Here is a 23,701-nt window from a genome sequence, read left to right on the forward strand (position 1 = left end):
ATTATGTTTTCTAGATCTGTGAAATAAGACATCAGTAGTTTCGTGGTGATTGCATTGAATCTGTAAATTGCACTGGACAGAATAGGCATTTTAATGATGTTGATTCCACCTATGAGCCTGGGATGTTTTCCCTTTTTTTTATGTCATCTATAATTTCTTTCATCAGTGTTTTTTAGTTTTCCCTATAGAGCTCTTTCACCTCCCTGGTTAAATACATTCTTAAGTATTTTATTTTCTTTGTGGCTATTGTGAATGGTATCAACTCCTTAATCGGACTTTCAGTGACACTATTTTTTAATTCTTTTAACTTTAAAAAAATGTATTTCAGGTAATATGAGGATATAAATGATTATGTTACATTGTGTTTGTTAGGCAATGTTCTTAGGTGTTGGTAATATTCTAGTTCTTTGAGTGAGCTTGCATAGGTGTGTTCAGTGGCTGACAGTACACTGAGCTGTTATTTTATTATCTGTAATTCTGTACATGTACCTTACTTCAGAGAACAAGGAGCTCTGTGGAATGTAAACTTTGGAAGTCCAGGAAAGAAATTTTGGGTAAAAGTTGAATCCACAATGTGGGTCTTTTGTATAATACTGTAGGTGTGAAAAGTACCATGACCTCGAGTCATTAAATCTCATTTTTTACTCTTTAAAATTCATAGAAGGAAAAGCACAATGTAAAATAAGATAATGAGTTTGTAAAGCTTCTCTGGGGAGGTTATTGGACTCAAGGAGAAAAAAGACGTTTCCAAAATTATATTACTAAAATATTAATGTCAATGTTTAATTAAGCACAGTAGATTTTTTATAGGTTCCAATTTTTATTGGTCATGGTGGGGAGATGTCCATTTTCCTTTGTTATTTGCATGAAAATTGTCCATATCTTGCCTAAGTTTATTTACTTCTTGATTTTGAGTGACTGTGGAACAATATGGAAATGAGAGATACTGTCCTGTCACATATGGAGATAGAATTGAGCTATAAAATCTAGACAGAAAATTTGGATATGAACTAATAACTACAATTACCAACTTGATAGCTTTTGCTAAATGCCTTATGAATTTTCACTTCATTTGTATCAGAACCAGTTACCTTAAATGCAGCTTACATTACAGCCAGCTATGATATATCATAGCTTTAATTGTATGTTATATATGATAATCTGTGCTATGTGATATAACATTGTTCTGCCTATTACATAGGACAACAATCCTATAAAGCAATTAAGATCATTGTATCGGTCTTTTGAGGTATATATTGAGTTAAATTCCCAGTTCCTCCCAAGAAAGTTCTTCGAGGGTGGCTCACTCTCTGGCACCTCCTTCTGCATGTGTTCGTGTGGTAAAGGTCTATTTATCCTCTTAAATTCCAATCTTCAAAATCCTAGGGATATGGTAAGCCACTATGTGCTCAGTTCATCCACCTATTCTATTTAGATAAAAACTATAAATGAAAAAATATATAAAACAAAACTATGCTAGAAAACAAATACCTTCAATGGGAAAAACTATTTTAAGTATAATATAAAATATTGTACCAAAAAGACTGATAGGAAATTTTTACTACAAAACACATTAACAAGTCAAGACAAAGACAAACCATAAAAATTAGCAAAAGATAAAGTGATAATATTCATTAAAAAATATGAATAAATTGCAGAAAAATTAGCAAAAGATAAAGTGATAATATTCATTAAAAAAATCCTCAATCATTTATTGCCAAAAATTCTAATTCTAAGGAAAAGGGGTGAAAGACAGGCACGAGGAACTTAAATAAAAGGGAAATATACTTCATCTATTTCTCTGTAAAAAGAAAAAAAAACAGAAACAAAAAACTCTCACTCACACATAGTTAAATAAAAAGATAAATTCTTGAGGAAAACTCTTGGATAAAGCAAAGGAAAATAATTGTTTAAAAGCATAACTTGTCAACTTATTAAATGAGATTAAAAAGATTTATATTTGGGGGCTCACTAATTTCAATTCTAAGTAAAATATCTAAGGAAAAATCACATATGTATGGCAAAAATTTACCTAATTGATAATCATTATTATAAGTTACAATGATGTCAAATATAAAAGAGAAAAAGATGAGAACTGCTCTTGTCTTAAAATTTGGTAAATTAAACAAACAAAAAAAACACCAAAGGGCACTTTCCCAAAGTCTGTAAGTCTGTGTGTTCCGCCTACTGTCCCCTGCTGTCCACTGCCCTCTTAACCTTTCTGTCCTAGCTGCTGTCCCCTTAATTGGCTGTCTATCTTCACAATTGGTGCATTACTCCTCATAGCTCATTACCCTCGACTCCACACCACCAGGCTTGGGCATTCATAGTAAGTTAGCAACGCTCTCTCCTCTTTTGTTCCATGTTCAATCTCTCATTTCTGCAGTATTTTAAGTTCAATGAAGGCAGAGATCCTGTCTGACCTCCTCTGTATCTCTAGCACTTAGCATAATGACTAGCACCTGTTGGGCACTTAATACATGCTTTCTGGATTAACTAATGGAATTACTTTGTGTCCATACCATAGAATCCATCCTATTCATCCATTACAATGATGTCATGAGTACATTCAACTATTCAACCATTACAATGACATCATAGCGTATTTAATGAAAAATACTTCATGATGTCGCGCTAACTAAAAGCATTTCCCCTTTCACCTCACATCCCTAACTCTGAATTCTCAAGACCACACTATCTGCTTTGAGATCATCAGGACTAAACACTATTTATATCTTCAGATGTTTAAGTCAGTGGTCACAGGATGCTCTGTGTATTTCATTCTGTTCTGGTTTCTCATCTGGTGAGCTTTGTTTGTTTGTTTTTGTTTTTCTGACCCTAATTTTCTTCTTTTCCCAAACTCTTTCAGTTTTTTTACTAAAAGCCAACGTTAGTTGTGAGTGAACAGAATCTCAAAATTCCCTTTTTCTCTTACCCTAATGAAAACCTGACTTTTCTCTGATTGAACCCTCCCCCCCTCCAACTCTCCCTAGAGGTACCTCTTTTTTCTCTCATATTCCTCATACCCTTCAGCTGTGAAAGATTTATCCCCCTGGCTCATTATTACCATGTCCAGACTATCTTCTCTCCTTCTGAAACACCTTCAGCTTCTCATGTCCTATCCTACCAGACAATCCAACAATACCTCTCTGACATCTACCAGCCCACACAGCACTCTCAGATTTTGAAGATTTTATCTCCTTCCTATTCTACGCCTTTCTCACGGTCATGATTCTAGAAAACATATAGCCCATGACTGCAATTCTTTGATATTCTCAATGTTAATTACCATCCTGTCAGAGACATCAGAATTTAGTTTCCAATTCCCCCCCTTTTTTTTTGTAAATCCCACTCTATCAATTCCTTGACCCCACCAAGAAGTTAATTGTATATAACCAAGAAGTTATATTCCATAACTCTTTATTATAATTACTTTCTTGTATAAAACTCCAATTTCTTGCTCATTTTCTTTTCATTTTATTCATCTAACAAGCATTCCATTCTGGTTCCATTCAGTTGCAGCAAGCTGGAAGCACAAAACCCATAAAACAATGCTGGCATTTTCTAATTTTAAATTCATGGGGTTATTAATCTTGAGTTGGCCTTTATTGCTGTGGAGCAACACCTCTAAATTTCCCCAGTCAGTCTCTCTCCACTCTCCTAGATGACGGGCTCGTACTTAGGTTTTGTGTTGTCAGGAACTCGTGACCCTTTCCTCACTCTCATTGTAGCTTAGCATTTTTTATGAGAAGAAAATTGGGAAAAAGTCAGAAACTTTCCACAGGTGTTGAGTATTACAGCCACCTCATCTACCTGCACTCGTATATTTTTCCTTCTCTTTTCCTGCTAGTTTGAATTAATTTCTGTGTCCCTATCTGAGGGCAACCCCTCCATCTGCACGTTACCTACTCCTTTTTGCACCTATCACTTGAGGGATTCTTTTTAAATCTTCTACGTCATGTTTCTCCCTTCCTTCCTACCACATTGTTTTTACCAACTTAGTGAAAATGCTACTACTTTTTCTACCTAATAAAATAACTCTCTATCAATCTCCCATCCCCTACAGCCACTACCTTTCTTTCAGGAAGCCACACAGACACATACACGAGAGTAAACTGACTTTATTCTTTCCCAAAAAGGAATAATGTTTCCTACCTCAGCAGATGATTCCTACTCTCAAAACCATTTTTTCTAGACTGAAATCTTTGCACAAGTTTCCTGCCTTGTTGACTGAGAGCATCTGAAACTAAGGAGGGTTGCTCAGGTGAAAATTTGTGTCTCAGGAATTCAGATTTTATTTCTTTCTCTTCTTGTCACCCATATAATCAGTATAAACTTTCCTTTTTGATTTCAAATTTCTATTCTCTTCCCTAGAGACACTGTGTGGCTCTTACATAGTAGGGCTCTGCAATGATAGAATCCTGACTTAACACATATTACATTGTTTAAAAAATACGACTGTGGCATTTTATCCATAGATAGACTCCGAATGTACCCGCTACAGTGTGTTGTGTCCCTGTGTCTGTTTCCCTGGTAATCAGGCAAACTTCCCTTGTACAAGTGAGAAAACTTAGGCCCAAGGAAGCCAACTAACTTCAAAAAATCCCACCACAGAAGAACCAATGTACTGCTGTTGGAAGGGCACCTTCCTTTAGCTATTCACGCCCAGCTAGCCTCACTTGGGCCTTGATGATAGAATTATGTCCATTGAATTTTCCTCATTCCATTTTTGTCAACAACTGACTTGGAATCTTACAGAACTAAGGGATGGCCTGAATGTGGGCAGCAGTTACAGGAAGGAAAAAAATCATGAGTCTGCTGTAGAAAAGCAAAAGCTAGCTTGTGATTTGCTGGCTGCAGAATTCCCTCTGCTGGCTCTCTGGACCACAGGTGTGCTGTTTTTCTCCTTTGCCATTTATAAAGATGATATCAGTATGTTCTCTTATATTATTACCCATTGCTCCAAATAGAGCATTTAATTTCTTAGTTATTCTTTTTGCTCTTTTTAAAGTTTATTTTCCTTGCCATCCGACCCTTGCATAGATACCAACTTTGATTTAGGAAAAAGACACATTTAAAATATAGCTTATAAGCAATCAATTGATAGCTCTAATTCTGGATTTTAGTTTATACATTTATTTGCTTGCTATATTGAAGCACCTATTGTGAATTTCTAAGAGAAAAAAAAGCAAGTGAAAAATATCTCCATAAACTTCTTTTTGCCAGACACAGGTCTACCTTATCAAGGCATTTCTGGCTTATACATGTAGAAGGTGCCAAAAAAGCAAAACCTAAACAAACCCCCAATACCTCCAAACCTGAATCAAAGTTTCTGATTTCAACCCTGAAATGAAGGCAGTAAGAAGTACAAAAACTGAAAAGGATCAAACAGAACTCTCTAGCCTCCCAAATTTTCAATAATGCAATATTCATAAGAAATGAACTCATCTAGTCTCAGAAATGCAGTGACAATTTTAAAAATCAAGCGAAAATAAAATCTCACACACTAAACTATACTTAGGCGATTCTAAAATAGACTTACAGACCCAAGTTTTGCTTATAATATGACTTTGTAAGAATTGAAGCTAATTGAATTTGGGAAGTGTCAGGCACTATTTATAAGCAAAAGCAAATGCTACGAGCTTTTCAAGCTCAAAACCGGTTTAAGCTTGAATGAACTCAATTTACAAATTCAGACTTTGTATTTGCCAAAGAAAATGCATGTGGGGGAAAACATGCTTTCCTCGGCATCTAATTTGGAGTTTATATCTATACATTCTATTCTGTCTTTTCAAAATGATAGAAACACTTTGAAACCTTGAAATGATGGTTTGAGGGTGAGGATGGGTAAAACAAAGCAACCAGGATACTTCAAATGTCTCCAACAGTCAGAACTTCTGCGTAGGAAGGTGACTGGCAGAATGAAGCACTGAGGCATTGCTCTTGAGGATTACTTTAGGCTGCGACTGGCAAAATGACTACCCAGTTGTTACCTATCAAAATTGTAAGTAAATAGAGTTTCCCTCTCAGGGATTAACATGGTCTAAGCATGTTTAAGGTAGTCTTGTTTCCGGTCCCTGATGCTTCACCATCATATAATTGGCACAGGGAGCCTGGACGTGTGGTTCCTAGAGCAGAGGCACGTGATAGTGTGAACCAGGAAGGTGAATTGTGAACAGAGTGACAGGACTAGCAGGAGCCTGTGGTCTGGTGGAAGGAACCAAGGTTAGAGGACCCTGAATCTGAAGTCTTGGACAACAGTAAGAAGATGACACAATGATGGAAGAGATCATTAGGAGGGCTGAGATGAGATGACCTGCTCCTCTGCTGACCACGCCCAAGAGAAACATGCTGTGTCACTGAATCCAGCAGCACTGCTGCTGTAAACTCTGAACACCACCTACTTTACGGTCAGCTGGGATTCCTGTGTTTTGTAAAGGCCTTGCTATCTCATTGCTCTGGGGGTAGGAGCAGAATGGAAGTGGTCTTTTCCAAGAAGGCTGAGGAGAATTATAAATCCCCACAAGGGCAAGAAGTGGCGAGAATATTACAGGAGAGGGCTCTCTCTTTTTTCTTTCCAGCAGTATTTCATAGGTTCAGTTCACTTGGTTCTTTCACTCACCTATTCCCAAAGACACATTGTTTTACTTTCTAAACATTACTTAACATATATATATATTTTAAATACATGTCCCTTTCCCCCCCTCTTTCTTCATATTCAGGTCCTTGGCACAAGCAGAAAGAGGACGTAGTAATTCTCTTCCTTGTATGGGCTCTTCTCTGGTGTTCCCTTGATGATCTCGGTCACCCAACCCAGTTCACTGTCAATGCACACTCACTTCTGACCTGAGATCTGTTTTGAGCTCTCCCCCACATCTTCTGGGCCACCATCTTGCCAAAGCTACATGATGTGGACAACATCTGCAGGAACCCTGAAACTGTTCTACTTTAGGCATGCATTCGCTAGCATGAGGGAGTTAACGTATCAGGAAGACCTTAGTTAATTGGGGACAATACTTACCCATTTAAGTTTTTGTCCACAAGGTGAATAATTCATAAATGCTAATTGAATGTTTCCTTAAAGGATCATAAAAAAGCATCAGTTTCCAGTTGCCAACAGTAGTGATCAACTCAATGAATTCTTGGGCATTTTTATTTCCTTATTGCCAGCTTCATGATAAGTGTCTTCCCACCCCTATGTCTTAGGACAAGTTCCCACAGTGAAGATATGTATGTGTACAGTTTTTCTCAGGCTCTACTTTAGGGGGGGAGTCCAGACTAAGGAAGTTTTCCTTTTATGCTTTTCGGTCTAGGGTGATATTTTCCAGCACCTTTACTCCAAATGTATTTAGAATACGACTTTCTCAAGATGTTATTTGTTTCAAAAAAGTTTTATTCTGAGATTAATCTGGAAAGCACTTTAGAGCATATCAAAGGGTTTGAAATGTTTCACATTTAAATTTGCCTGTTTAATTTGGTTTAATCATTCCATCAAACTTTTGCGACCAAAACATTTTTTAAAAAGCAATAACTAGTAATAGCTGATATCAACAACATCAACAGACACAAAATAGCGATTTCCATGAAATATATCATAGGAAAAGCTGTGATGAAAGTTTTAGTGCAGTACTTATGTATTGCCGGGAAGGCTCTGAAATAGTACATCACGCTTGGGAAATGCTTTTCTTTCTTGGGAGCCTTCTGACTTTCAGAATCAATATCTACATTTTCCTGTAGTCTCTCAAAGGCCCAACATTCACTCATGGGGACCTTTAGCTGTGTCTGACCAAGTACAATCCCATCTGCCTTTCTTTTTCCCTCTCTCCCTTTCTCAGTTTCTGCCTTTCCCCCATTCTTTCTTTTTTTGTTCCATAAAACTTTATTGAGAGAGATGACAACTATACCAAAATAAATGAAAATACTATCTAGCGATGTATCTTATTGTACCAAAAATAATATTTCTAGGTGATATGATTTTAGACAATATTTATTCCATACATTAGGAATTTTAGACTTCTAGCTGGATATACATGTGCATTCATAAACTGATTGAGGTTAGAAAAATCTCAATCTATCAGTTATCAATTATTCTTCTTCTTGTATAGCTTTATTTACATCAGGTACCAGATTCAACAGTGCTATGGGTTCCCTCCCAGTGGTCTGGTTGAAATGAGAGGACAAAGAAAATGAAAATACAAGAACACAGATAAAGTTTAGGAGTTTAGCTGGGCCAGGAGGCTGCACGTTCTTCTTTGTGAAGCTTAACACACATGCAGCCTCCTGCTCCAGGCCAGCTCTGGTTTTATTTCATACACCATTGTTTTAATCATAAATCTCATGAGGGAAGGACAAACGATGATGATACGGTTCTTGCTGCACTTGCATTTTCTTAACTAAACTATTTCTTTAACTAACTGCGTTAATTGGATGGATTTACTTTTAACTTTTATTGCTCTAAGATATTTATGATCTTTAACACAAACAGAACATGGGACCATGAAAAGCAGTCCAAGAGCAGGACGTCAGAGAAGACCCCAATTAGGCCAGGTGCACAAATCACAGGAGTGATGATTAAGACGCAGGAAACTTGTTGCTCAGACAGACAGATCCTTCTAGTCATACCAAAGTGACAGAAGAAAAGAGAGATTTTATCTCCTTATCTGGACCAAAATTAGTCTTGCAATCTTTAACAAGATTTAACCAGGTGTCCTCAAACTACGGCCCACGGGCCACATGCAGCTGGCCTAGGATATTTATCCAGCCTGCCAGGTGTTTTTGCCGCCGCTGCCTCCTGCTTAGCAGCCAAATTGTCCCGGGCCCGCAGTCTGGTCCTCCAATGGTGTGAGGGACAGTGAACTGGTCCCCTGTTTAAAAAGTTTGAGGACCCCTGAACATTCTGCATGCTCTAACTTTACAAAAGCACTCCCTCCCTCAGAGCAAATAGCCCTGCCCATCTGGGCAAGCCTCACTTGTTTAGCGACCTCCAGGGCCATGAGTCGAGGTGGGGGAGGGATGATGGTTCAGCAAGATGCTTCTGGAGTTTAAAAGGTACCAGGCCCCCTTCTAGCATGCTGCACTGGGTTTAGTGTTCTCCCATCCACTTCTCTCCCATTTCTGTTTTCCTTTGCCAGTCCTCTGCAATCATTTTCTTAATTTACTTCATAATGTGCATATAACTAACTAAACTTGTATATTGGTTTTAAGCTTATTAAATCCTTATTACTAGGGTGGCGCCTGTGGCTCAAAGGAGTAGGGCGCTGGCCCCATATGCCAGAGGTGGTGAGTTCAAACCCAGCCCCAGCCAAAAACTGCAAAAAAAAAAAAAGTCCTTATTACTAGCAATGGAAGCACATCAAGATGTGACTCTTCCCTTAAATACTCCCAGATGCACCTGCAATTAATTCTAAAATTTTCAAATATTCAAAAAATAAATATATAATTGACATATATATATATACACACACACACACATATTGTGAGATACAACAATTAACAATGGGCAAATTGCTTCATCTATATGTTTTGCTGAAGTAATTTTATAGTAAATTACAAAAACCATGGCATTCACACTACCTACTTCAGTTTGGGAATCACTAATAAATAAAGATGTTACATTTAATGCTACCCAACACTTTAATTACATCTAACAATAATTCCCTAATATCACCTAACATCTATTATATGTTCAACCTCTTGATTGGATCAAACAATGGTTTGCTCAAAATAGAATCCAATTAAAGACAATATATTTCTTTTTTACTGCCTTTTAATTGAATACAATACCCTCTTTATGAATTTTACTGACTTTTGAGGACACCCAACAATTTGTCTCATAGAGTGTCATACGTTTTGTATTTCTCAGACTGTTTCCTCTTGATGCCCTTGAATTTGTTCCTTTGCCCCCTGCATTTTTTGCCAATTACATATTAGATATAAAAATTGATTAGACTTAGGTTACCTATTTTCAATAGGGAAATTTCATAGCAGGTGTAGCCTTCAGCTATTTTATTCCATCCTATCCCCACAGGAAACATACCTGTTGAGAGTCTGTTCTGTAGTGAACACTGCACAGCCCGGGAAATATATGAGGAAGGAAGACCTTTCGAGTCTTTCTCACAAGAGCCCACACTCTTTGCCTTCTAAGTTTTCTCAATAGGCATAGGGTCCTTTCCTGTTGAAAAGGCAACTTTTAAAATTATACTTTTCCTTTACTCTAGATAGTTGGCCTACTTCTGCACTTGTGTTTCCAATACAAGCCTTTGTTGTGCCATCTGTGTTATGAAGTATCATAATTGATGACCCTCTGTTTCTATTTCTTGAATGCATGTTTAAGGATCTACCTTTCTTCTCATCAAAGTAGTAAGCACATGGTGTTTGGGATTCTGAAGCCTGTAGAATATGGACATAGTCAAGCTTAGCCATTTATCCTCTAATTCAGGGGTCCTCAAACTTTTTAAACAGGGAGCCAGTCCACTGTCCCTCAGACCGTTGGAGGGCCTGACTGTGGGCCCGGCATGAGTTGGCTGCTAAGCAGGACAGGCAGCGGCAGCACAAACACACAGCAGGCAGGATAAATATCCTCGGCAGGCCACATGTGGCCCATGGGCCATAGTTTGAGGACCCCCGCAAATTGCTTCAGTGAGAACCTCAGACGTGCTAATGGACAGATTACCAGGTAAGGTATGTTTTATTATATTGGCCAGCTTCTATTGAATAATTCAATATCTTCTATATTTCATCAAGTACTTTTTATTTAATTTAGTCTTTTTTACTATCACAATTTTTCTTCTTAGAACGATCCCATTTATTTGTCTCTTCACTATTAAAGTCGTCTTTGAACTCTTTGTCCTAATTCTTTTTGTAATAATTTTTATGGAGTACCTGTGATGGTTTGGTACAGGCCTACCATGCGAATTGACCAAATCGGGGTGTTAGGAACATTCCAAGCAAGTTCTCACTCACATATTGGAGCTAAAATTAAGCTCATGGACACAATTGAATGATAATTGCCAGAGGCTGGGCTGGGTAAAGTGGGGATGGCTAATGGGTACAAAAATAGAGTTAGAAAGTACAGCAAATTGACAATAATCAACAATAAGCTAGGGTCTACTTTAAAATAACTAAAAGAGTACCCTAACTCTTTATATTTGTCTTTAGAATTATAATATACTTTCTTCACATATATTCAGTAAAAAACAAACAAATAATAAACAAAAAACCCTGCTTCTCTCCCTAGCCTACGGGTTTTGCATTTGGTTGGTAAATTTAACACCACCACCTTCTTCCCCTTTCCCATCATCACCTGCTGCCAATGTGGTAGAGATTGTCTACTTTTTACTTATTAATATGCATCTTATTTTTCGCATGAAGAAGACTTAGAGTTTTGTGTTAATGTGTGGTCATCCATACTATTGTGTGCAACGTGGAAGTAAAAATGCCCACTTGTTTTCCTGCTCAAAATTCTGGGATGTGGTTTTTGCTAGTAAGTCAACATTAAGAAATCTCTCTCAATAGAGAATCGTGTATTTTCCATAGAATGTACTTTCTATCTCTGAAGAACTGCTAGCTCAGTGGTTATCAAAATCTCCATGTGTATTCTTGAGACCAACAGCATTAGCATCACCTGGACACCCGCTGGAAATGCAAATTCTGGGACCCCCATCTGCATTTCTATTAAGCCTTCTGGGTGATTCCGATGTGTGCTGAAGTTTGAGAAACACTGTTCTTGCCTAAGAGATACCACTGCAGTAGAGTAACCATTGCAGACAACTGCAAGCTGTCTATTTCCCTGCAGTGCAATTTCATTGGTCAGACCAACTTTAAATTGCCTCCAGTTAATTCATTTATTCCAAATACAAATCTGAGTGTAATTCCCTTGCTCTTTCTTTCGACCATGAAAAATGTCAAAATGTAAAAAATGGAAAGGAAATAAATATTGATATAGTCTTTCTTCAATAATATTTCACGTGTTATTTCCCGAAAAGTCCTTACATATGTATAAGTTATCCTCTGTGAATTCAGGGTCAAAGCAAAAGATAGGATGGCTGCTATATTCATTTTCTGAGGGACTAGTGAAAAAGTGACAGTGACTCATAAAATAACAGTAATTAAAGATGAAAAAGATCAGATCTCATAGCATCTAGTTTATTCATGTAACAAAATACACTTATTTTTACAATGTCCTGTCTCGTGTTTTGTTGAGCCTAATTAATTCAACTGGTTCAACTACGTGGTTTTATATCAATTCAGCTACTTGTTTTTATATAAATCTGGCTATAGAATCACCTGGGTATTTTTCTATTTTCAGTACATTTAGGCAGGAATTGTATGTGACACATTCATAAACCCTTTAATGGATGTGCTTATAAGCACGTTTGACTCTCTCTTTCCCTATTCAGACAACTTCACTCAGTCCTGCCCACATATGCTTTCAGAAATAGATTTCCAATGCTGGTCTTCTTGATAAATTCATAAATACTTTGCAGGCATCTAATTTAAGCTTATCCAATAGATAAGCTGAATAGAACATAAAATGTGTCAGAGTATCTAAGGCAATGTAATAAAAGCAAACCAAAACAAAACCAAATACTATTTTAATAGAATTTTACAGAGCCTTGATTGCTCTGGAAAACAGTTTGGCATATACTGAGTAGTTTGGAAAGCTATTCTTTTATTGTAACATTACATAACAAATTTGCTGTTCAGTTATGTACATCAGACCTTATTCAGTCACTCAGTACTCATTTATTTACGAATACTTGCTAATAACCAATATGTACTAGAGGGTACATCATTTCCTAGCTGGGCATATTTACTGTATGTGTGAATTTAGAAGGTATTTAACATGGCCAGGCTCCAAGTCCTCTTCTGTAAAAAGGTAAAACTTCTTGAAATTGTTGAGAGAATTAAATGACATACCGTGTGTGAGAAAGCTGATAGCAACGTTAGCACATGGTTAGTGAGATTTTATATATATATATATATATCACCACCACCACCACCATCTTTAGCATCATCATCATTTCTAAGGAACAACGGGGCAGAAAATTAAATAACCATCCACAATATCGTGTTCAATAAAGACGATATTCCTTTTTTAGATCTAATCAATAGTCTGTTCTAAGTGTATATCCAAGTAGGTGTCTCTTTTTAAAATACATATATACGGAGTGAGAAGTATACACGTTTGTATATGCATATGCATGAATGCTGGGATATGTTTTTAGAAAGATTTGGAATGTCTCACTGATAAATAAAGCTCTGGGGAATCTCTTATTGAAGCTAGTTTAGTAGCTAACTATGCATTTCTAAAAGCCTTGAGCACAGTGGTTTCATTGCACAAAGAAAATCTGCACATCAGATTAGCATATTTAGTGAATTTAGAAAGTCTGGCCTGCAATTTAAGTGATATACAAAGAGAATCTTAAGAAATACATTTCTGCTTCCTAGGTTTAACAAGTAGCTCATAGACGTGGACAAGTATATCTGTAATCAGATTATACTTCTCTTTGATCCATATAAATGCATCTATCTATCTGTATATCTAGATAGATGTATATATATACAACATAGAGACATTATATCTAATGCTATTTTAAGTACAATAAGTGCAACATTTAAAATTTTTTAAAGACTTATATGTTTGTACCTAGTGTTTTGTGTCACAGACCGTGTCTTACTGCATTAGTAATGAGCTATTCTGTTTGGTGCATTAGTGATCTTTCCCATAGATTTTTTAATCGGATCAGACTGGAAGCAGACTGATCCAGATGGTCAACATCCTTATTCACAGAAGCAATTTGAAGCCTTCCCTTTTAGAATATTTTCAGATAATCATTTGATTTGGAGAAGTTTAATGATCAATGACTGTCAGATTAACAATAAAAAATTTTTCTTCTGCTGCTACTATTATTGACCCTGACTCTGGTTTCATTTAAGTCAATTCTTAATTTTTAATTTTAACTTGATAGTCTGAGATTTGACTTTTTGACCCAGGTTTCTCCTTGTATTCTGTTTTTTTTCTCTTCTCTAGGAAATAAATTGTTAACTATTAGCACTGCTAAATCTTGAGAAGAACATAAATACAGTGATGTTTAGCTTAGTGATGGAAGAACTGAGAGAAGAATGTGAGCATAGCTGAATTGTCGAGAGTAGTACCTATGAATTAAGTGAGGTCTTAAACTGTTTTGAATAATTGCTCCTTAAAATACTCATAAGAGTTTGCAGTCCCACCAACAGTGTATGTGTATAACCTTCTGCATCTCCACCAACATCTGTTGCTTTGAGGCTTTATGATGTGAACCATTCTCACGGGGTTATGTGGCATCTCAATGTGGTTTTGATTTGCATTTACCTGCTGGTTAGAGATGATGAGCATTTTGTGTGTGTGTGTGTGTGTGTTTGGCCAGTACTCTGTCTTCATAAGAAAAGTTTCTGTTCATGACATTTGCCAGCATTTCAATGGTATTGTTTGATTTTATTGATTTGCTTGAGTTCTTTATAGAATCTGGGTATCAGCCCTTTGCTGCACAAATATCTTTTTCCATTCTGTAGGTTGTCTATTAGCTTTGTTGATTATGTCCTTGGCTGTGCAAATGCTCTTTAACTTGATTAGATCCCATTTATTTCTTGTTGTTGTTGTTATTGTCAATGGAATCTTCTTCATAAATTCCCTAGACTGATATTTTTAAGGGTTTATTCCACACTTCTAGGATTTTTATAGTTTCATGTCTTAGGTTTAAATCTAGTTCTCCCAGTACCATTTATTGAATACAGATTCTTTCCCCCAGTGTGTGTTTTTTGTTTGATTTATAAGAGTTTTTTCAGGATGGTTTCATCTCTAAATTATCTGTTCTGATCCAAAGGTCTGCATATTATGCCAATGCCATGCTGTTTTGATCACTATAGTTTGATGTCTGATACAGCGATTTGTTGTTATTTTGTCGGATTGCATTGGCTTTTCAGGGTCTCTTCTGGTTCTGTACAAAGCTTAGGACTATTTTTTCAAGATCTTAAAAATATGGTGTTGGTATTTTAATGAAGATTGTATTTGATTCTGTGAATCACTTCGGGTAGTTTGGCAATTGTAATACTCTGATTGTGCCAATCCATGAGCGTAGTATGTTTAACCATCTGTTAACATCCTCTGCAATTTACCTTCTCAATGTCTTATAAGTCTTGCCATGGAGATCTTTCACCCTTTTTGTTAAATATATTCCAGGATATTTCATTTTCACTGATGGTACCTTGAAGAATATTGAATCTTTGATGTGACTCTCAGCTTGACTGTTGTTAGCATATATGAAAGCTACTGGTTTATGTACGTTGATTTTATATCCTGAGTTCTAATACAAGCTCCATGGAAAGTAATATGGAGATTACTCAAATAACTAAAAATAGACCTACATTTGATCCTGCAATACCTCTGCTAGGGATTTACACAAAGGAAAAAGACATTTTATAAAAAAAGGCATTTATATGTTCATAGCAGCAAAATTCATAACCATAAGGATGTGGAAACACCAAGAGACAATCAATTCATAAATAGATTAATAAAATGTGACATGTGGAAGTCATAAAATACTTCTGAGCCATAAAAAAAGATGATGACATGGTATTTTTTGTAACACATGGATGAAATTGGAGACCATTCTCCTAAACGAATCATTGCAAGAATAGGAAAACAAATGATAGAGTACTCAATACTAAATTAGAACTAATTTCGTACTCAACGCCTATAAATGTATATGGAAGCAAAACTCCATGGCATTTAAGTAGGAGAAAGGCAGGAGAAGGGATTGAATAAATTCCCACCCAGTGGGTATGGGTATACTGCATGCTTTCTGGGACAAAGTCGTACCTGTAACTCTGACTCTATCCACACAAAAGCAAACTATGTAACTAACTTGTATGTATCCCTGTAATAATCTGAAATTTTAAAAAATCATGCAAGAGGAGTAGATTCAGATTTCAGTGACCCCACAGCGTTGGTGGGGAAGGAAATGAGTACAGCCACTATGGAAAACAGTAGGAGGTTCCTCAGAAACTAAAAGTGGAACTACCTGGCAATCCTACTGCTGGTGTATATCCAGAAGAAAGAAAATCAGTATGTTGATGTCCATCATAGCTGTATTTACGATAGCCAAGGTGTGAACTCAATCTAAATGTCAAGGGATAAATGGATAAAAAATGTGGTGTACTTGTATATAAATAATTTAATATTCAGCCATAAAAAGGATGAAATCCTGTTAATTGCAGCACCATGGGTGAAACTGGAGGACATTATATTAAGTGAAATAAGCCAAATACAGAAAGATAAATATCACATGTTCTCACCCAGATGTGAGGGCTAAAAAATTAACATGGTAGCAATAGTGAATAGAACAGTGGTTAATAGAAGTTTGGAAATGTATTAGGGGGGGATGAAGAAGGGTTGATTAACGTGTATAAAAATATAGTTAGAAGGAACACATTCTAGTGTTTAATAGAACAATAGGGTGACCATAGTTAACAATTTATTGTACATTTGAAAATAGCTAGAAGGGAAGATTTGGGTATTCTCAACTCAAAGAAATGATAAATGTTTGAAGAGATGGATATGATAATTATCTTGATTTGATTATTGCGTATTGTATGTTTCTATCGAGATGTCACATGTGCCCTGTAAATATGCACAAACATTATTATCTATCCATCAAAACCAGATTTCAGTGATACCAGAATACAAAGCTCCTTCTGCCTAGTTTCCCCAACTGAAGCCGGTGCTGTGGAATTCTACAACCACACTGTGTGCATCATGCTTGCACGCTGTCCCATCCGGTCACACCTCATAGTTTCCAATTAGTTCCCCCATGGTCAGTCATTAACTTTTCAGAACAGTCTGGGAGAGAGGAAAAACACAATTATGTCCTGAAGGGATCCCATCCTACAGTACCTCCCAAGACGCAAATAACATAAACCTTAGTATCCTTTAGAAGTTTGTTATGATGTGATAACAAAATTTATGTGTGTTTGTGCAAGAATATTAGAATTCAAGAGCGTGATTTCATAGTAAAAGACACATGTGTGAAGATATGGAAAGTATATACACAGAAACACACACCATTAAACTATGTAGAATATAAATGTTTATATATCTTGTTCTATTTCAAACCTTTTTCAAGTATAGGGGGATATAAAAATATCTAGATTCAGTATTTTACTCTTTTGTCAGTATGTTATTCATAATTATCACCTATAAATATAGATTTATTTAAGATGTAAGTTTTTCGTTTTTAAAGGTGTAAGGACTAAAGGAAATTCAATATGTTAACATAGCACCTCTGTTTTTTAGAGTTAACATTTTACTGAAACACAGAACATGAGGTCTAACAATTAAGTTCCCAAACTCATCCTAGGAAAAGTGCCACATGCCTCATGCTGAATATCACTAGGGTCACCTTAGGAGTATCCCCATGGCCATCTGGTGACTGTAGGGATATTCAGCAAGGTAACACTTTTTCTAGAATGAATACACAAAATTATTGTCAGACCTGATATATTTAGAAGAAAGCACAAATTAAAAGTATATCAGTTGAAGATATTAACTAAGTAAAGACTACAATGGAAAGGAGTCCCCAGCTATGAGAGGACAGCACCAACACCTCCCAGGCCCTCCCAACCCTGTTCCTCTCCTAGGTACACCTGTTCCCAGGGTAACCGCTCTCCTGACTTCCAGCAGTATGAGCATTTCTTCTTGGTTTTGAAGTGAATATAAGTTGAAGTGCGTAGCTTGAGCTCCGCTATGCCTGGATTCTGTTTCCTAATATTATGTTCATGAAAGTCATCTAGGTTGTTGCTTGTAGCCATAATGTGTGCATTCATTTTCTTTGCTGGTTCTTATTTTTATTTTTTTATTTCACCGTATGAATGAGTACATCACAGATTACATATTTAGTCTGCTGGTAACAGAGTTTAGTTGCTTCTAGTATTTTTCTAGATTTTTTGCCATTCCCAATGCTGTTATGAATATTGTTCTACATGCCTTTTGATGAATATATGTTGAGTGTATTCTAAGAGTGAAGTTATTGTATCATATGATCGGGGAGCATTGAGCACATCACACTTCTAACAAATGTGTGGCATACGCATATTTTTCTCAGTGAATAAAGCCACTTTGGAAGGGAGAAGCATGTGAGATTTTACACACCAATCTATTCCTGGTGAATTTCCTTACGGAGAAGATCGCTTTTGCCATGGTCTAAACTTTCACTTTCCTCAGAAGGTGAATTTTTATTTTTTAGCAACCACTCTATAGTAAATTCAGCTATATGCTGAATCTATCTTCCTTTGTGAAAGATTGACAAATGATCCTGGCCCAGAATGCAGTGCCTGGTACACAGTCAACATTCATTAAACATATGCGCTTATCAAAGCAGATACTCCAATGGCAGTGAGCATGTGAAATGAAGGGCAGTGCCATAACTATCCGGGAACGGCACATTTAAACAACGAGATAAGACCGCACACCTAGTGGAATGTCCTGAATTCAAAACAATGACACCACCAAATGCTGTCAAGGATGTGGGAGCAGCAGGAACTTCCAGTTTCTTACAACCTGAATAGGGTCTGACCAGTATTCCAGCAGCCAAGCTCTTGGTGTTTATTCAAAAGCGTAGAAAACTTATATCTATCCGTTAACCTCAATGTGAACGCCTACAGCAACTTTCTCATATTTTCTAAAACTTGGAAGCAACCAAGATATTTTTCAATAGGGGAGCGAATAAGAAAATTCTGGCCTTTTTAAACACTGGAATGTTACCCAGTGATAAAAATTGGCTACAGGCCATGGACATAGATGGGGAAATCTTAAAAGCACAATGAAAAGGAAGAAGCCAGTCTTGAAAAGCTACATACTGTAAGGTTCCAGAAAAGGTAAAACTATGGAAATGGTAAAAAGATCAGTGGTTGTCTGGGGTTCAGTATAAAAGAGGGAGAAACAGATAGTGGGGGAGGACAGGAGTTTTTAGAGCAGGGAAACTATTCTGTAGGATACCTACTGATGGGTGCATGTCATTATATATTTGCTAAAACTTGGAACTAACTGCACAACGCAAAGCGTGAACTCTGACGCGAGGGAGGGGCTTTAGTTAGTAAGGTATCGATATCGGCTCCACTGAGAGTGAGGGGTAAACTAATACAAGATACAATCTCAGAGGAAGCTGGGCGTGGGAGAGGAAGCGTGTGAGAACTGTCTGTACTTTCCAATTGATGTTTCTGTAAACCAAATTGTCATAAACAATGAAATCTATTAATTAAAAAAAAAATGTTGGTGGTGAAAGCCTGAACCCGTTTTCTTCAACTCTGGGTGTTGCTCATTTAGAGGGAGTATCAAAGTATTGAACAAGTAGAAGTGACCTTGATTTTGTGCACATCGTTGTGTTTGTCAACTATCCCAGTAATCTACTTGTAATTGCAGAAAGCTTGAGTAATTTAAAATATGTATTTAAAAAGGCAGCAAATCTTTGGGGGACGGCATTATTAGGGAACTCAAAGGGTAAGATTCTTATTATGTTTGAATGAATAACAATTATCTCACATAGTTTAATCTTTTAAAAGCCCATTTATATGGAAAATGAATCATAATAAGATGTCAAGCCCCAGGGAATGCCATAGTTATCTTCTCTACACTGGGGGTGTTTTCTCATCCTTCACTGCTTTCCACCTAGGCAGCTTGCTGGAAATGTTCCTCATATTTTAAAGAAAGTACATTTTAAAAATTAATCTCCAAACTCTTCTAGGATATTAGAAAGTTATAGACTGCTCAATATTTTTTTAACCTAAACTGTACTTTTTAGACCCCAAGTAAATATTTGAATTAAAAGAATTGATTTATCAATGGGCAGAGAAACCCCTCATAATGAGCCTTTTTAATGTAGCTGACACTTTTCCTGCCTCCGTCCTGAGAGAACCAAGAGGAGCCTTTCTATCCTCTTCATCTATATGTCAAACACACCGTGGACTTTTGAGCATGTAATCTCAAAAAATGTAGTAAAAACCAAATAGAGTGAATTCACTGAAGTGCGGATGGCAGGTTTTGGAATTAGGAAGAACAATTTATGAAATTTTGCTTTGATAGGCAGTGACTGAATAGGAACGTAAGGCCTCATGTAGGCTGTTTTAAGGGGGAATTAGAGCGTGTAAATATGTTTCTGGGAATGACACGAGGAGATGGAGAAGCGGGTGCTAGGTAAAGGGGAGGACGTGCTGGGAAGGTGTCCCTGAGTAGGTAAGCGGTGGAACCTGCTACAGGATCAGCAGCGTTGCTCTCAAACAGAAGCAGGGTCGGTTCATCCAGAGTAACAGGAACACTGCGTTTGCAGGAAGGTGGGGGAGGAAGTAGTGGAAACTTTCGAATGTTCTTTTCTAATTGCATTTCTTTTTCTCAGAAAAATCACAACCTGCATCAACAATCGAGTGTTACTGGTAAGGCTACGAGGTTCTGGAAATGTACAGAGAGGAGAGGTTAGAAGGTCTGACGTGAGCCTGGGAGAGTAAATCGACTGGGAAAATACAGCAAGAAATGCGGCCTCTGGTGCATGCTATTAGATCCACACAGTCAAATTATAGCATTAGACACCTTTCTGTGAAGTCTCAGAAACAATCCTTGTCAGTCTTTAGTACTGGGTCTGATTATTCGAAGGGACCGTAGGCAGAGCGTGTGAGTACACGACAGCTTCTGTAGCAACCAGCCTAGGAAGTTGAACAATGTTTGCCCAACAGGGCTTGGTCAATGCCTGCCAGCTTCCAACCAGAGAAAGCCAAATGCTCTTTGCAAACCAATCACAGGAGAGACCTCACTCTGGGTAGCCTGCCTCTAGCTGTCTCATGACCATGACCTCCAACCTCAGTACTCCTGAAGCCTTCTAATTTTTACACTATAATGCTTTCCCACTCCCATGTCTGCCTTGGAGTCTCCAGAAATGCAAGAAACGGTGCTCCCCCCATGCTGTGAGGCCTTGGATAGTCTTTGTTCATTCTTATGTTGGTGCCTTTGTTTATTTCCACAATAACTTTTAAACCATATTGTGCAAACCTGGCCCTCTATAAAATTATATGCAGTAAATGTATCACTTCAATAGGAGAAAGTTAAACTGGTATCCTGTTAATAATAAAACTAATTGTCTTGTTGATTGCTTTCCCTTTTGAATGAATTGTGTTATAAAAGAGAAGACAGTGTGGTAACAAGAGGATGGGCTTTGGAACAGGTGTTATAGGCTCAAGTCTTTGTTCTTCCATTTATTAATTGAGTGTCTTTGTCCTAAGTCTCTAAACATTACAGGTTTCTCATCAGTAACATGGGTTAATAATTATTAACCTCAGAGCATGTGTAGAGAATATATGAAGCACATATAACTCGTGGAGCACGCAGGTTTACAAAGCATACTATTTCCTCTTACATATTTTTTCCTCCCTCGGTTTCCCCATTCAAGGATATTGGCAGTATATTTATGTACAAATCACGTAAAAATAACAGATACTTTTTAAAAAGAATTTTATTTTACTGTTTCCAGTAATCTGAAAATCACTGTGTCACTAAAGCAAACTTAATACATGAAAAGGATAATGTCTATTTCTCTATGCCACAATTATTTGGTTTGTTTTGCTAACAAACGTTCACATGCTAGAATACTTTTAAATGCTTACTCTTTAGGGAAGCTGACTGTAATTCCTCAGGCACCACATTCAGGGCAAGATCCCTCATTATGTCTCTTTTACAGGCCCAGTGTCTGCACAGTGCTTGGCACAAGGCGGATGCCCATGTGTTTGCAAGGGAAGTATTTATAGAGTGATGAATAATTCACTCCTCATCCAATCTCCATATAAAATCTCAGAGGGAAATTTCAAACTCCCCTTACAATGTGAGAAAGGGTTCAATTTAATGCCATGAAACTAGGTAGTTGGCAGTAGGTCTAATCCTAGGAATTGAATAACTAAGAAAAGATATAGATAAGTAACTAATTATCAAGAACAAAGTTTGTATATTAGCTTCCCCCAGCTCTCATTGTTAAGATATGAAAGTTGCTCTCTAGGACTCGGAGAAACTCATTAATGTATATCTAGCTTTCACAATTGTGTTGGCTCTGTACATACCGCAGCTATATTTTCAGCATCTAAAACTTTCATTTCGCAGATCTAATTTTACTTAATTAGATTCATAAAAAGAAAAATCTAACCCTCACTTGTGTTCAGTATACTAGATTTCTATTCATTATACACACATATATATTTCTATATTTTAGCTAATAATCATTATGGTAATATATATCATAATATATAAAATTGACATTTTAAAAATGTATTTTAGCATAGTTTACATAGTATCATTTTTCATAAGTGATATAGAATATAGAATGTTAGCAGCTTTTATTGACACTGAAAGATGAACTTTTTAAATAAAAAAGACTTACTCCAATTTTATTTACTAAATCTATGTTAGAGGGGTTTTTACAAAATAAAGTTTTATGAACCAACAACGTTAGATGTTCATTCATGTGAATTCTGCTCATTAAGTTTTAAAAATGCCATTCAAATAAGAAGTGGAATTAGGTGCATATTTCTTTTTAAAGTAAATTATCATCAGTCTAGTCTATCAAAAATAATTATTGACTTATAAAATACAGAAATGTCTTCTTGGGAAATTGGAGCTATAAATGATGTGTATTCAGACAGTTGTAATATACAATCTATAACTACTCCATGAAGGAGGTAGCTGGCACCCACACAAATGAAATTTGGGGCCAATAATGGCATTGACTTCTGATAGACTAAGTGGGAATACAGAGAAAAAGAAAGCTGCTTTTTGTTGTCAAATTGAAAACCCTCAGAATGTAATTTTCTCTATAGGTCTTAAAGACAACTGGTATAAGTTTGATACATTTGGCAATTTGGACAAATTTCACCTGTGTCATAAAAGAAAAAAAAAACTGAAATTTGTTAGGCAAGAAATATGAAAAATTCTTGCTTTAACATAAAATATAGTGATAAAATCTTTACATAAAACACCTTAAGACCCTGTTTGGTTTTCTTCTGTTTTCCTGCTGTGAAGACTGGTGAGTGTTCACTAACGGGCAGGCACCAATAGCAGGTTTAATGAGCCACTCTGAAGAGACGTGATCGAACTTCCACTGCGAACTTCAATCTCATTAAAACAATGACACTGCGCATCTATCAGACGTCGGATTCTGGGGCATCAGCCTGCCGTGTAAAGGTGCTGCAGCTTCCGCACCAGAACCTTTGCGTGTGCCCTCCCGAGAACAGAATTTCTGATTCAATAGCCATTACCATGTGGTCATTGATATCTTATTTAAAAAAAAAATACAGTTCCATTTTTCTTTCTGAGAAGCACTGATAGAATATCCAGAAGTTGAGGATAAGTGGTTAAAGGTTCATTAGGTAAGAAAAGTGCCCATCCCTGCTGCCCTTGCCTCTGACTGCTGGATGACTGGGGCCTCCCTCCAGGGGTCTTTTGCCTCCTACCGGTAGGGAACACTCCTGTATTGCAAAGTTTAACTCTAGGGAGGACATTCAGTAACATTTCCAGGTTTCCCGTTGTCCCAGTTCACTGGAATCATTCTGTGTATATATACATGTGTGTGTGTATATATATATGTATATTATATACATATATATAATTTAAAGACCTTTAACAAGGGATTTGTGA

The sequence above is a fragment of the Otolemur garnettii genome, unplaced genomic scaffold (genome assembly GCF_000181295.1).
Source record: "Otolemur garnettii isolate 467f Iridium unplaced genomic scaffold, OtoGar3 scaffold00030, whole genome shotgun sequence".
NCBI classification, from domain to species: Eukaryota; Metazoa; Chordata; class Mammalia; order Primates; family Galagidae; genus Otolemur; species Otolemur garnettii.